The sequence below is a fragment of the Amphiprion ocellaris genome, chromosome 14 (genome assembly GCF_022539595.1).
Source record: "Amphiprion ocellaris isolate individual 3 ecotype Okinawa chromosome 14, ASM2253959v1, whole genome shotgun sequence".
NCBI lineage: Eukaryota > Metazoa > Chordata > Actinopteri > Pomacentridae > Amphiprion > Amphiprion ocellaris.
Window position 1 is genome coordinate 14493493 of NC_072779.1, and position 15981 is coordinate 14509473.

Here is a 15981-nt window from a genome sequence, read left to right on the forward strand (position 1 = left end):
TTTCCCACAACTTTGCCTGACAGTGTTCTCTTTGAGGCACGATGCTTGCTGTAGGAACGATCGCTCAATCATCATTCAGCCCCCACTGGAATGAGTCAGGTGCAAAGCAGGGAAGACGAATTTACTTTAATATGTTGATAGTGCAAATCCGTGGCAGCCATCGGTGCTACAGCTGCAGCTGGAAAGCTTCAAGTGCAATAACACATCCACAGCAGAAAATGCAAAATACTGGAACCGCACTAACAACACAGCAGAGTTTTGGCATTACCACTAACTGCTTATAATGAGTAGCGTGCTATTTCCCAAACTGCGAGGCCCTCCCTGAGAGACCCATCATCCCATAAAGTCCTCACCACTACCACTTAACTGGCCCAGCTACACCCATGCTCACAGATACACACCCAGCGCAGACGAGCGCACAAAAAGACTCAAAGCTGATTTAGGTGTCAGAGTTTGGGTGCCTTTCTTGGTTCCTGTCTGCAGGGCTCCAACATGAATGAGTCGCTCTCTAGAGAGAACATCTTTTCTAACTCGACTGCCATAAACGTCAAATCACTGCTCACATCGCTATAAATTGCAGCAGAGAAAAGCACAGGGGAAGACACTTATCCTGCTCTTGAGGCTCGCCTGCACGAGGATCTTCCAGTGCTTTATGAATAACCCAGTTCTTGATGACTTGCTTTATGTCACACACTGGCCAGGTGTGGCACAGTGTCTCAGGAATTATTCAGTGCAACTGCAGCTCCTCCAAGATAAACCTGTACAAGAAATGGAAGAAAACCTGAAAGATTGGAATGTCTGAGATGGGTTTTTGATTTCTAAAAATATATTTTGACGTAGTAAAGAGTGGGGATGCTTCAGTGGATCACTAATTGTGCAGTTCAAATTGCAGACGGATGACAAAATAAAGGAAAAACCAACATAAAATGTCTTAGGAAGGCGTGGTGCCTTCAGTGTACCTTTATTTTCCAAGTTTCTGGAACACAACAGGGATGGAGCACAGTTCTTCCAAAAGATATGCCTGCATTTGGTGTTTTAATGATGGTGTGAGAGTGCTGTCTAAGAAATAGCTCCAAAATCTCCGATATGTGTTGAAATCTGGGGACCACAGCATATTTCACATCATTTTCATACTCATCAAACCATTCAGTGGCCTTATACTGAAGATGTAGGCTTGTAATCCTGGAGAAGACTACTCCCATCATGACAGAAATCTTTCATCAAAGGGTAAAGATTATCACTCAGAATGATTTTGTATTGATTTGCAGGAACCCTTCCCTATAAGGAGACAAATGGACCCAAACCATGCCAGCAAAATGCCTCCCATAGTGTAACAGAGCACCAGACATGGCTGTAGGTTTAGTATAAACATTAGAAAGAAGGAAGGATACATTAAATGAGGAGTCTGGGGATCCGCCTCCAAGAAAGTCTGAGATTAAAACATGTAATTTCTTGCATGCTGGTGACTGTTTTTGCACCAATCTGTACCTTCTCTGCATACTTACATATTGTTGCATCTATTTAAAAAAAAAGTGATTTACTTCTTTAATTTTTTCATTGGGGAGACAAATGCATGTGCTCTAAATATTGATGCAACCCATCCCCTCACTGTAGGGGTCAAGGGTTAAAATTTTATTTGTCACCCATATATTAGAATATATAATGGGAATTTGTAAAAACTACGATAGATAGATAGATAGATAGATAGATAGATAGATAGATAGATAGATAGATAGATAGATAGATAGATAGATAGATAGATAGATAGATAGATAGATAGATAGATAGATAGATAGATAGATAGATAGATAGATAGATAGATAGATAGATAGGAGGGTTCCAAAAAGAAGACATCGCCGTATATTGAATACCTTTTAAAGAAACTCACACAAAGGAGGAAATGGTTGGAGCTGCATTGTGCATTCAATGCAAATTTTCCATGCTTGCAGAATTTCCCCTGTTGAATTAACCAATGATGCATGGGCAATAGCCTGATTTTCGAAAACTTGAAATGAAAAAAAAGAAAGAAGAAAGGAAGCAGAGTGATGTGTGAATGTGAAAGCTTCCAGTTTTAGCACCAGGGACAGCACCAGACACAAGGACGGAGCATCTCCTCTCTCTCAGTGTTGATCTTTGTTGTTGAGAACAGTGAGAACGTGCACTGTGTCTCCCATGTGACTGCGAGGGGTCAGAAAACCCACCTACACATCCACCCACACACCCACACCCACCCACCTACCCCTCCACCTCCACCACGCACACCCCTAACCACCAGCACCAACGTCCGCGTCCACTCTTTTCTTTCTTCTCCCGGCTGGACGGGAGCGCAGGCGGCGGGGAGTCGGTGTAGCTCGGACGGCCCTTCGGATGCTCGGCCGCGGGGAGGAGGGGGGAGAAGAAGAAGCTGCTGCTGCTGCTGCGGATATCCGTCTCGTACCTGCCTCTAAAACGGGGCTCTGCTCATCGCCTCTGTGTCTCTTTTATTCCCCCCTTCTTCTTCTTCCCCGCTGACCGTTTTGTGTGTGAGAGAGAAAAAGAGAGGCTGGTTTTGGTTTCGTAACGCGCTGCACCGGGTAGCAGCGCGGAAAGCGGGTGTTTTTTTTTCTTTATTTTTCTAACCGAGGATGCGGATTTAACGGACAGACGTGATCAGTGTCACCTGGGATTTTTAACCGTTAAAATTCGAATTAGCGAATTAGCCGCACGCCTCGGTTAGCCAAGGAAGATATTTTTTTTTGTACATGTCTGCTCCAATATAGTGACACGACAGACGTAATATCGACTAGTTCTTTTACCAGAAGACAAAATAACGGGTAAGCGTGATTTTTTTTCTTCTTCTTTTTATCCAGCAGCAGCAGCAGCAGCAGCAGCAGCACTAGCAGCAGGCTACCTACTAATAACAAAGCTGATGAGAGAGGAGTCTGGTGTTCAGGTGTTAGCTTGCCACTGCTATTAGCTTCCCAAGCCAATACATAACGTTTTTCTGTTGCATTTTCTGTAACTCGGGCAGACATAAACCCACTTGCTTTTCTCGTATGCTAGCTGCCTGCTTCATAAATGTGTCACTGCAACGCCTCAGTTATTGGGAACCATTTCTCTGTATGTCTGTGTCTTCTTGCCTTTGTTTGAATCGATGTCAAACGCAGCCACATTTTATCTGCGTGTTCTGTACAGCCAGCCTGTGGATCTTTGATTCAGCATCTGCTGCTAAACCGACCCAGCCTTGTTGCTCGTTGTCCCCGGTTGTCTTTTTTCCCCCCTATCATACTAATATATGCTACACTGCTGGCATCTTGTAAAGCTGCAGTTTTTTTTTCTTTCGACATTGTGGGCTGTGTGGTTATGTTATGATACAGATTTCTACTGCGTGCCTGGCCTAGACTGTGACTCATAGCACAGATGCATCAGGTAAAAGTGTGTTAAAAGGTGGCCTTTGCTGGCAAAAGATCACAGGAAACTAAAACCAGCGGACACGTTATTTAGAAATGTGTAAGTTTTCTTCATGCATATCTGTCAGTCAAAACAGCACCTCAGATCTAGCAGGTAGCTGACATTTACTGGCTACCACGTGCAGGAACATGTTTCCCAGAAAAATCAGCAGCCCATTGATAAAATATTAGAAAAGAAAAGCACACAAGTATGTATATTTACTGTTAAATCAACATTCTCCATGAGCTTTTTGTTCATATTTGGATTTTTGCACAGCATGCATGGTGCTTAACACCCACGATGGAGAGAATAGTGGGTATTGCAAGATACAGTATATTCTCGGAGTGTCTATTGATTATTACTTTTCAGTGGTAAATGGAAAGCTGAAATCTGAGAAACAGAGTTGAAAGGATGAGATGCTGTAAGGCAAAACTTTACAGTTGCATACAGTGATGTCACTTAGCTGTTGTTTTGGCCCAGATAAGTTCACAGTCAGTCAGGAAATGGTTCTGAGTTTTTTAAGGAGATTCTTGCTTTTTTGTGAAACCAAATCAGAGTCTTTCCAGCTGAGGATGGTCATATGTCAGCAGGTCTTTGGAAAGCATACCTGTTTTGGGGTTTTTTTGCTCACTTTTATAAAGCGACTGATGTACAAGCTGAATGCAATAAACTGCAGTCATCTGGAGGGTCGAATAGAAGCCATGAGTTGCCTCCTTTACCCACCTACTGCCTCCTCTTCACTGTGATCACAAAACTGGTTTATATAGATGGCAATTTGACAAAACAGTATCAGCTAAATGTTTTTTTCAACCTCAGACAAATGGCTAAAAAAGCATGGCAGTAAATAACTTATTAATGCAATCAGATTGTAATTATTGTACGTATACTTATGTTTATTGCTCTCCTTTATTTGTTTATGTATATTCTTAATGACTCCTGTTTAGCAATTCCCCACTTGGATTATTTTATTTCCTCCGTAGGATCTGCCAAATGAGTCTTTTAATTTATTTAATTGTTTTTCTACTTAGTAAAGGCTCAGCTGATCAGTCACCATAACAGGGATAGCCCTAACGTTGCACTGGATATCCTCAGCAGTTTATTATTTTTGATTAGTGGGCTAGGGATACCCCCCGATACACTTCATAAATGATTCACAGCCTCTTGTACGAAGTCCACAATTTGATATTTAGTCATCGCTGCTTGGTCTCTAAACCAAGCAGCAACTTTATAGTTTCTGTTATAGTCTGACTTGAAGCTTTGCTGGAAATCTCAGTTTAATAATTGAGGAACCAAGCATAATCGTAGTAAAATGAATGAAGCAACTCTGAGGTCTCCAAAATAAACACATGCATATGCTCAAAGAATATTTTTATTCTATTTTCAATTGAGGAAATGAGCAGCAGATAAGAAACAGAATGTGGTCTTGGTTTACAGTGTGCTGTAATGCGCTCTCCATTATAACTTGCCTTGCAGCTTTCAGCACCTTCACATCCAATCAGAAGTTTAACTTTGCCATTTCCATGTATTTGGTATGAACCACAGCTCTGCATAGAAGGTCAGAATAGCAACATGGTTGAATAGCAAGTAAATACAGTGCAAAGGTGATGCTTTGATAATCATGCTAACATATGAAAAGTAAACTGTAGTCTGAGATGTGGTTCATACTAGAAATAAGAGATACAGTGTCAAAATTGCATTATATTGTCTTGAATTTGGCTGCTTTGTATGGTTTGGCAGCTGAAATGTGTATTGAAAAATGAAAAATTTATTTTTATTGCATGAACGCCTGCACAGATTTAAAAACAGTGACACAAATATCCAAAATATAATTTATATATATTATCACAAATTATACGGAGGTACTAATTCAAACATTCAATTTTGCTCACACATACTGCGTGTCACATTTATTGTGGAGTAGGTCTCAACCTGTATTGCTACAGATAGAATCTGCTTTTGAAACAGATAATTGAACCGACTGGCCAGTCATTTTAATTAGTGTAAATCATATGTATGTAACCGTGAATGGTACCACTAGAGGGCGTCATGATGACTTTCCCTTTGTCATTCTTCACCTTGTTGGTATCATTCTTGTGGAGCATTGCCGGCAGGCAGTATTAGGTATGAGGTCGAAGCAGACCATGTACATTATATTTAATAATTAAAAACATCCCTTTGGAGCTGAGGCTGACATCTAGCCTCAGAGGCCTGCTGTGATTTGACAAAAGGGCAACTGGGGAAATTACAAGGAAAATAATACAATGTGATTGTGCGTCAAACGCTCAGTGTACTTGGAATAATTTATTGGCCATTGTGTAGTTGACGTGTTTCTTTGTCTCTGTCATTGCTTACCCAGCCTCCCTGTGCAAACAACATTAGCCAGCATGAGAAGGCTTCTTTCAGATGCTGATGGACAAACTGTAATGCACCGTGCACACAAAACTGAAACTTCCTGAAATATCAAATATGTTTGCACCTCACTGTGAGATAGATGACAGTGAGCCTTGTTGTTGTTTGTGTTGGTTGATATATATCTATCTATATATCTATATATATAATGTTTATTCATTGCAGCTTTAAAAGGGAAGCAAAGGGCATTGTGTGTTGCTGTGATAAAAGTTACCTCTGACTTATTGTATATAATTTAAAAAGCACTGTTTGGTTTTCCGTTTGGAACATGTATCAAATTAAACTTGATTTAATGCACTAACATTCTTTCTTTAGAATATATATAGTCTGCATGTTGAAAACTAGCCTCAAAGAATACTAGGGAGGTCCTACTTTGTTATGGTGTTCATGGCCACAGATTGAAACAACTGTGGAAACTGGTGGATGGCAAAACAGATGGGATATGATGATAGATGGATGAGAAATGGCTGTGAATTGGCTGGGTGGCTGACTAGACGAACAACATCCGACAATAGAATGGGACTGTGAATGTGGGCCCCCCATAGTGCTGATTCTCAAAATCCCTCTCGAACAAGCTTTTTTTCAATTCATGCCATTCACACTTTCATTTTGCTGCGGTGAACCATGTCACTAACCCAGCATTCGCCTTGTGTGGCTGCTTGCTTATGTGCAGTGCTTCATTTGACGTTTCATTTTATTTAGGTTTGTACACAGCAACACCTCAAACTGGTGTCTAGAGTTTAAAATAGGTAATTGTTGTGCTTTTTCCTGCGTTAATTTGTCCAGTGTTTTTTATATAGTTGTAAGAAACACACTGAGAGCAAAGCTACTCCCACATGTACTCTCTGTTGTGGAGACCAAAAGTGATATTGACGACGACGTGAAGTCAAAATCTTTCTTTTTAAAATCTGCTTGTTGGGCAGAGAATGGAGACCAAGCTTTGGAAAAATAAACTGCATTAAAAAAAAAGATAAAGAATGTCCAGTCTTGGTTAATGGGTTTTTACAGGTTCAGGTATGCTTGTCAGGAAAAAACTAACACAGTTTTAACTTTGTTCTTGAAAATCTGACGTTCTGGAGATACATTTGAGGTTTTCACTCACCACAACCTGCCAGTTTATTTTCAGAATTCTACAAAGTAGGTCAACAGCATGATTAGCATTTCTCAGCATCTTTCAGACAAAGCATCATGCAGATCATTACAATTATCTCCAAATAGCTGTATCTTATTTTATGCAACGGAAGATTTTTTTTTTCATTTTTCAAACAGCTAAATAAACCAGAAAACTATCCTGAGATACTGTGTCGTCTGCATAAAATATGCATTAAGTGTTTAAGTGTCATTAATATACATGTAAAATTATCTTCCATCTATAATTGAACAGTAACCAGTGAGTGCAGCTGATCGAAAGGTATTTGATTGCTTTAATAGCATTTACAGTTCTTAGATAAACGATATTTGGCATTCAGGCCTAGCACATGTTTTAAAGGATGGGTGTTTAAATGGTCTGCACTGACCCCATTCTTGTTTTTTCATACTTATTGCAATATATTATGTTCATGTTAGTGTTATTTTAATGAAAATCTTGTGCCTGCATAAAACTAGTTTCTTAATTTTACTTTGATATACTTGGAATGTTCACCAGGTTTGGCATGACTCTGGCCCTATGAACTCTAAAGTTAGACAAGCAACTGCCAAATTACAAGGGAGAGACACTATGATAACTGTGGAACTGTCAAAGTTGGAATCACAAACACAGCTAAAAGCCCAATAGTTTAAAAAAAGGACAGCCCACTTGTTTTGTCTATGTTAAACAATGTTGAAAATGTAGAGACACCTCGTCTGATAACAGGATGAAACTAGCCATAGCCACACAACCATCTAAACATGCCTGATTTTTACTTTTTTTTGTATTCATGCCACATTATGTACTACTAAAACTATATATCTAGCATGCTGTTAATGGATAGACATCCCCTTTCAAGATTAGGCTATTGGAAGGACTTTGTACAGTGCCCTTTGTGTGGGAAGACTTTGCATGCAGAGACGGAAATTGTGATCAATTGTTGCACCTGGGCTTCACAGGGTCAAAAATGTTGCAACACCCCCCCAGAAATCTGAAAGTAAAATATCCCACTGCCAATTCAAGGCGTAGAGTTATGTCAGACAATACTGGCATGGACAGCATTTTACTACTTAGGTTAAAAAAAGCAAATAAAAAACATTTGTTTGTAATTATCTGACTATAAGGATAAGTAATATCATTTCTTTTTGTGTTCATTTCATCAGTCTGTGCCTTTTTAGGGTTAAGCAACACTACCTTTTACTTGAAGTGAGCACGATTTCAACAAAGGTTGCAATTTACTAAATGAAGGCTCAGAAGTCACACGTCATTTCAGAACATTTCAAACAGCAGCTGCTTGACACCGCTACTACAAGGAACACCAACCTGGTGATTTAAATGTTCCCTTAGACTTGAAATGTAGACTGTTTTTTACTCTGTCAACAAAATGAGCGTATATTACCAAGCTGGGCTCTGAATCAGAATCATAAATACTTTATTGATCCCTGAGGGGAAATTGCTTAGGGTTAGGGTTAGTTTAAGAACAAGCAGGACATTGTGTTGGGTTTCTAATGTAGTTTCACTTTTAGGTCCATATTCATGTCTTGGTTGGATGGTTTTGTTGGTGTCAGGTGTTTTACATTGTCCACAAATTAAAAAAAGCTTCCTGTGTTGTTATAGGTGTTTTCAGTGATATGTATCTGATATAAATAAGATAGCACCATGCATTGTCACACACACAAGAGCAGATGTACAGACATGCTGACTGTGCTTATGCCTGCACTAGCTCTTGTGTGTTTAAAAATGACAAGAGCCAATCCACAATGGATGAGCCTGATCTCCATGAATATTTAATTCTCTGGTGTTTTTAATTTGGATTTCTGGCAGTCCCGGAAATTGATGCTTCTACTTTGACTTCCAGCCAAATTTATTTAGAAGCACTGTCTAAGCCCAGGACTTATTCAACACCGCAGCAGGACAGGAGCAGCAACCAAACACAATAACTTTGCTCTATTATTAGTAGTGTTATTGAGGCCAATGCTATGGATGACCCTTAATTGCCATTGGACCTCAGTGTACCTGTAAATCTGTATTATATCTTCTTGTACTTCTAAAATGCATGGTATGTTCGGCTGTGGAACTTGTTAAAGAGATAATCAAATGCAGCTTGTGCTGCCCACTCACCTGTGATGCACTGGACTATGACGCTATTGAAGACTATTTAGGGCACAGGGATGCATGATTTACTCCTGAAATTTCATTCATATTACACAGTAGTCTTTTGAACTGTATGGTGATGATAATATCATGGGAAATCTGCTTTTCTCATCTTAAATATTAATGGATTTTGATTTCATTTTAAAAGTCTATAGGGATATGCTTGAATTCCTGAAAAAAAAAATCCAGAAATGTTGTATTCTACTGAACATATTTAAACATGTTGTTATTTAAATACCAATTTGACTTCTTGATATAATGCATTTAGATAAATTTAGGCGCACTTTTTTGATTGATTTATTTATTTTTAGAAATAATGGAAATAAAATGGAATGAAATTAATGCATTTCATTGTGCTGTATTCAGTGCCGGTTCCAAAAACCAAAGTAACATGTCTCCGTCGATGTGCGGAGGGCATGCTGGCCGCTTGAGTGTTTGATGAATGTGATGCTACAGGTCAACAAAGGACCGCTGCTGTCCTATTCATCAGGGCATTCAGGCCAGGATCAGCAGCCTGTGGAGGGGCCTCTGATGCATATGTGCCTCAGGCCGCCTCATCTCTGCAAACAGGAAAGGCTTGAACGGCTGGCCTCAACTCTCTGCTGACTCCTCCATTGTGTGGGGCCAGTTTGGCGGGGCAGGCTTTGTGTGCTGCATTTCGGGATCTGCCTGCCCACCCTCCAGCCTCATCTGAGTGTCATGGGCAGGTTGACTTAGGCCAGTACAGAAGTGCCACCTGAACTTGAACTAATATATGTATACGTGAATCTCATGAATGCTTTATGCTCATAATGCAGCCAGAATCAGACAGCTGTTTTCTTTAATTTTAGTAATTCTTCCGATGCATATTGACCAAAGAAGGATATTTTACAGATTGTATTTTAGTATTTTGAATGTTAGTATTGTACTGTGGCTTTTGGTTGGAATTGTATGGCAAGGCTCCTTTTGTTTGGTGCTACAGGGAGTGGTTTTGTGTGTGTGTGTGTGTGTGTGTGTGTGTGTGTCTACCCTATTCCCCTGGTGCACGGTGGCAGTGTGGCTGGCTAATGTGCACAGGCCTAATTCCCTGCGGGTGACTGATTGTGGGCTCTATTCCTCTTTCCCTCTGTCCCTGATTAACGGGTGCAGTGACAAACAGACCAGCTGGGCGAAGGGAAGCAGCTCTGGGAAGGGAGGAGGGGATGACAGAGGGTGATAAAAGAAAGAGGTGGTGGTGCTGCCTAGCATGCCGCCGGCTCTGCCCTGCTTTCTTGCCCGGTGTTATTCCGTTGTGAGCGATAGCCTGATGTGTGTCTGCCCAGTCAGAAGCTGGGCTTTAGCCTTGAGGCATTCCTATCTGCCCTACTTCCGTTCTTCCCTTTTTCAGAAGCAATATTTTCCTGAGCTGTCACAGTCTTGCGATACATGTCCTGCTTTCCTATTTTGAGTTTAGAAAACATAGTTTAGCAGGTTAGTTTTCATGTAAGCCATAACTTGAGGACATTTCACAACAGTACAGAAAACGTACTACCTTCAGTTTTCTTTCTGTTGACGCAACCCTACTTTACTGTTATTGCAGTTAATTATTATTTTTGTCTTGATTGCCCTAATAATTGTTCAGTCATTTCTCAAAGGCATATTGACACATGAAGGATATGTGACTGATTCACACTCTTTCATTACATTAATGTGTGGCTTTTGTTGTGTATCTGTGGATTAGCTTGAGGGGATTTCCTTTCATGGAACCTCTTTTATGCCCCCTTTTTGTGCCACATCTGTCTACCCATCTGTGTCTTTTTTTTTTTCTGATAAGAGCTTTGTTGTTGGATGTTGCATAGTGCTAGCTTTGGGGATAACTTCTGATGTCTCCTAAAGGTTTGCGCTTCTCTGTGCCTTGTAGCTTTGTACAGAATTTACAGTTTAAGTTTTCTTGTCTATCTCTCATCTGGTTTCTGTCTGGACTATGGGTAGGCAATTGCTCATCCCACAGGCTAAAATGGTTGTAGGTGTTGGACCGACCCACTTTGTGTGCTGAATGTCGATAGCATATGGCTACATGCTGGGTGGGTGGATTTGTGCGTTGGGCTTTTAGAAGCACGGAGTGTGTACGTGTTGGTGGTGGTAGGGTGTAATAGGTCAGCTCAGCTTGTATGTGCGGTTTTTATGTCACACTGTGTTGTGCGCAGGAGGATGAGTGCAGTAGGTTGTATCATAGTAGGTCAGGGGATTGTTTGTCTGATCCATTGAGAAGTGATTAGTTCAGACACTGAGCTTAGCCTCCTTCTACCCACAACAAGAGGAGGATTGCCCCTCGTTTGCCACTGCTAGACTCTTGTGACCTCACTGGTCCTGCCCCCACCCCGGTCCACTCCCACAAACAGATTGCCTCATTGTATCACTGCAAGGCCTGCTCTGGATAGCCTGTAGCAGCGTGGCTCTTGCTTCCATGCTGTGACGCCATGTACAAATCTTACCGCTTTTTGTCTGCTGCACCACACCACAGTTGGTTGCATGGTGTAGGCCTGCATGTGTTATGGTTTCTTTTTTTTTCATATTCCCCATAATTTGACATGGTTATGAGGAAGACATAAGCTGAAAAGAATGAAATTTGTGAAGCGATGACTGCCTGTGTAATAGTGCTTTGAGTATTTGTGTCTTTTCAGCCTTGAAATGGTTCAGCATTTGAGAATAAACATACTATTAGACTGCCTTTGCACAGTAAGTGGCTTCAAGGCACTTGCCAAGGCCTGGGGTGCCAGTGAATAGAGAGGTGACAGGTCGGGGGGCAATGTGGAGGCGTTTTCTACCTTCTTCTCTAATCCCTGCATTTAGTTTCTATTCCAAGCCACTTCTTAATCTAGCACTAATAGGATTGGCCAAGCTTTTGTTTTTTTTTTTTTGTTTGTTTGTTTTTTCTTTTGTTTTGTTTTATAGCAAGGATCTGTGTGACTTGCTTGACTTGTCTTTGCACTAGTTTGGTGCACTTTCGGTTTAACCCTTTGATGTGCCGTGTGAGTCAGGAAATACCCATTTTCCACTGGATTTGGGTCACTTTTGATCCATGTTGTGTATCAAAGGGTTAAGGATGATGGACAATGGGCTATAGGTTAAAATTTATTCTGAGAAATCTGACAAAGTTTTTAGGTGATGGGTAATGGTAAATTAATTGTTGTACTGCACAACAGAATCACCTGTGCATGATTTCAACAAAATCAACAAAAGCATCCTGGTGGCTTAACAGATTTAAATTGCGTACACATAAATCTAACATTGTTTTATTTCATCTCCCTCTTTCTTTTTTATTTACTAGCTTTACCTACAGTAAACTGTCCAATAAATGCAAAATTAGTAAAAAAAAAAACAAAAAACAAAAATAAAATATAATTGCCAAGAAAGTACAATACAAATGCCTCAATGAAGCCTAATAATTTGGCTCAGAGTAAATCGCTTCCATCCTATACAGCTATGGCTAATTACTGTAAGTGATTTAAGACAGAAAAGCTTACAAAGTGCTACAAACTGATCTTGAAGTTAAGCTTTTCGAATGTTCATCACATCATTCACCCTTTTTAATACTCTGCTCAAGAATGCTATTGCTTGTCTTTTATGCATTTTTTGCACTTAATGATGAAAGGAGAGTACTATGTATAGACCCAGTCATGCTATACACAAGAAATGTACACTATTGATAGGTGTTGGTTCTGGCAGCTGTCTGTTATTGATTTTCAGATTAGATTTAAGCGATGCATTGACTCGGCATGGCATGACTAGTCCAAGAATGGTCCTAGCAGACACGTTACAACTTTACATTCACCTAGATAAATCTTTGCCATCAGCTGTTATCATGCTTGTTAGTCAGACCTGAAGGAAAAGAACAGAAAAAGAACACATAACCTCATTAATGCGTGATATGCTACTCCGCTAGCCCACTTAATTTCCTCTAGAGAATTGTCTTGTTTTTTCCCTGATGTCAAGCCTTTTCCTCCGATCTTCTCACTGTAGCACAGTATACTCTAACACAGACTAAACAAAACTCCTCATATCAGGCATGTTGAGCAAAGTTTATATAATCCCCTTTCCAGAATAGCTTGGGATGCTGGGTAAAAAACAGATAAAGACAGAATGCAGTGATTTGCAAATCATTTACACCTATGGTTTGTTGAAATTTGCTGAAAGACAGAATATCAATATGTATTTATATTTATAGATTTGCTAATTTTGAGTTTGATGCCAGGAAAACATTTTTAAAAATGAGAGAGAAGCACAAACGACAGAAAAAGCTTTGCAATAAAGAAAAAACACCTGGTGAAAAGTCTCTCAACTAATTCGGTTACTTGGCAACAGACCAGTAACATTACAGGGTGCAAAAATAGCATTCCAGAGAGGCTGAGTCTTCTAGAAGTAACAGTGGGGAAGGCTTAACCATGTTGTTGAAGACTGCGTGGGCAAATAGTGCAACAATTTAAGAATAATTCTCAATGTAAAATTGAAAAAAAAATTGGGGAGTTTGGAATTTCTACATCTACAGTAAACAGTATCATCAAATGAACCTAGTGAAATCCCTGCAGACTAGGAACAAGGCCAAGGCAGGCTGCTTTTAAATGGCCGTGGTCTGTGGGCCCTCAGGTGGCACCGCATTAAAAACAGACATGGCTCCTTAGCGGAAATCACTGCATGTGCACAGGGACACTTCCAGAAACCATTGTAAGTAGCTACATTTGCACAGCTTGCTGTACATGTGAACAAGATCCAGGAATTCTGCTGCCTTGACTGAGTTTAGACTCATCTAAGATGGACTGTGGCAAAGAAGAAAATTGTCTTTGGAAATCATGGACACAGCATCTTGTAGGCTGAAGAGAAACCATTTTACTTGTTATCAACACAAATTTCCTTAGTCAGCATCTGTGAGGATATTTGGGTATGTTAGTGCACATGGGATGGATAACTTGCACATCTCTTAAGGCACCATCAATGCTAGCATTAGCAAGACAAACACAAACTGTTCTGTATTACTAAAATCTGGAGAACTGCTGTTTGCAATATTGAATCAAAGGACAGGTTTGGCAATCTGCTCACGCTTACTATAGAAATACTTCCTGCAACGACCCACCAGTTTTCTACCTCCTTTCCTCTCTGCTTACTGATAAAGCCTGCGACAGCTAGTAGACACAACAAAAGATAAACTAACAGGTATTAGCAAACTGACTACTGAACATCATCTATTAATCTGTTCAATGCTCTTAAGCAAATGACCTCAGTTAGTTAATGGGTCTCTCTGGCATGGGGCTTAATCTTAATGTATGTCCCCCATTGTGTCTCAGTGCATAATACAATAGCAAAGACAAGATCTGTCTGGTTACATGCAGTTTGTCATGTGCATTTTTTTAACACACATTGTCAACAATAGCACATTTTTACTGATATCACATGGTATAGTATATTGTCCATTTGCTCTGTGTGATGTTGAGGATTCATCAGTATCATCAAACTATTAATGTTTGGCAAAAATGTGATGTTTTTGATATAATAACAGAATGGGATATACAGATCTTTTTTTGTATTTGCAGTCTTTGCCTGTCTATAATAGCCAGATCAGGCATGTGTACAAATATTACCAGAAGTGTAAATGATTTCCTATGCAGTCCTACAAGAATTTGAACCATTTTCCTTTGAATAATTGTTACATGCGATACACTAAATAGAGAAGAACATGCATTTGCTTCTGCCTCAAAATCTGATACTCACCCAGCTGGAGAAATTGAGTGGGACTGACCTTCTTGTGTATGAAGTATTGAGTGTTGCCATATTAGGAAGCCTTATTTTTATTACTGGATGCTGAATCTGTACAAACAGCAGGATCTGAGCGATGTTGCATGGTGAGCAGGGATGCAAGGACAACAGCTCAATAATTTCGCCTTACCAGTGTAGGGCTGTAAGGCAGTATTTTGATGACGTCCTCTTGCTATTCATACCATGTACTACTTGCATATGGATGCCCATGCATGCCACAAGCTTATCATGTGAGGAAATAGTAAAAGTGGCAGCTAACAAGAACACCATACAAGCTGTCTAGTTCTGTGTATTAGTAGTACAGAATTAGCACCAAAGCATGAGATGATACTGATATTTTGGCATAAACTAGGTACTGTCTCTGATTATTGTAACGGTGTGAATTTTTTATAAATGTCATTCAGTTGTGTTCAAGACTAGACATTTCTTTATTTTTTAGGCCTATTGATGAATGTCACTTCCTGTTTTAATATTACATTCCTACTAATTTCAGTCACAAACTTTGTTCAGTGGGATATCTTGTGTAGGCATCAACAGGTATTCTCAGGTATTGCTGCATTAATACCTGTAATTGTGTCGGTACAACCCAGGCCTACTGTGGCATGGGTGTGTGTGTGCTTGTACTGCTGATGTATGTGTGCAGTGGTTTTGCTTGCTTGGTTTGGTGTGTGTTGGTATAGCTTAATCGTGCATGCACAAGTTAAGAACTACTTAATGTCGACTAGGATTGCTCTGCCATTAACGGTCAAAATAAAATTAGATTACGGGAACTTCTGTTCAATTGGTGGTCGGCTAACTTAACGACTGTATGACAGTTCCTGAACATATCTCAAAGTTTCCATCTATTACTGACTCTGGCAGTTGTACTGCTGTAGCTTACATTTGCATATGCCATTTGAGTATATAAAACTAGAGTGCAGCTGGGAGGCTGTGTGTGAAGAGTGTGGGTGATGTGCATCATTTTGCCCCAGCTGAAATAGGAATAGACTCTCAGTTTCTAAAATTGAATCCTCCAAACATTAGCTCAGAAAAATTTCAAGGGTTAGCTTTGGGAAGCTTCTGGTATTATGCAATGTTCTCTCCCTGCTGTAGAT

At 40.0% G+C, this 15981-nt stretch overlaps 1 protein-coding gene across 3 annotated transcripts in view; it reads left to right on the forward strand.

The window, feature by feature from the left end:
• The first annotated feature begins 2259 nt into the window (after positions 1-2259).
• Positions 2260-15981, forward strand: part of LOC111580634 (spectrin beta chain, non-erythrocytic 1) — a 55802-nt gene continuing 42080 nt past the window's right edge. For 2 of the 3 annotated variants that reach the window (XM_023288466.3, XM_023288467.3), the window contains exon 1: positions 2260-2813. The gene's annotated coding sequence lies outside the window, so the exon portion shown is untranslated. The remainder of the gene's footprint in view (positions 2814-15981) is intronic. The other variant, XM_023288469.3, reaches the window with a different exon arrangement.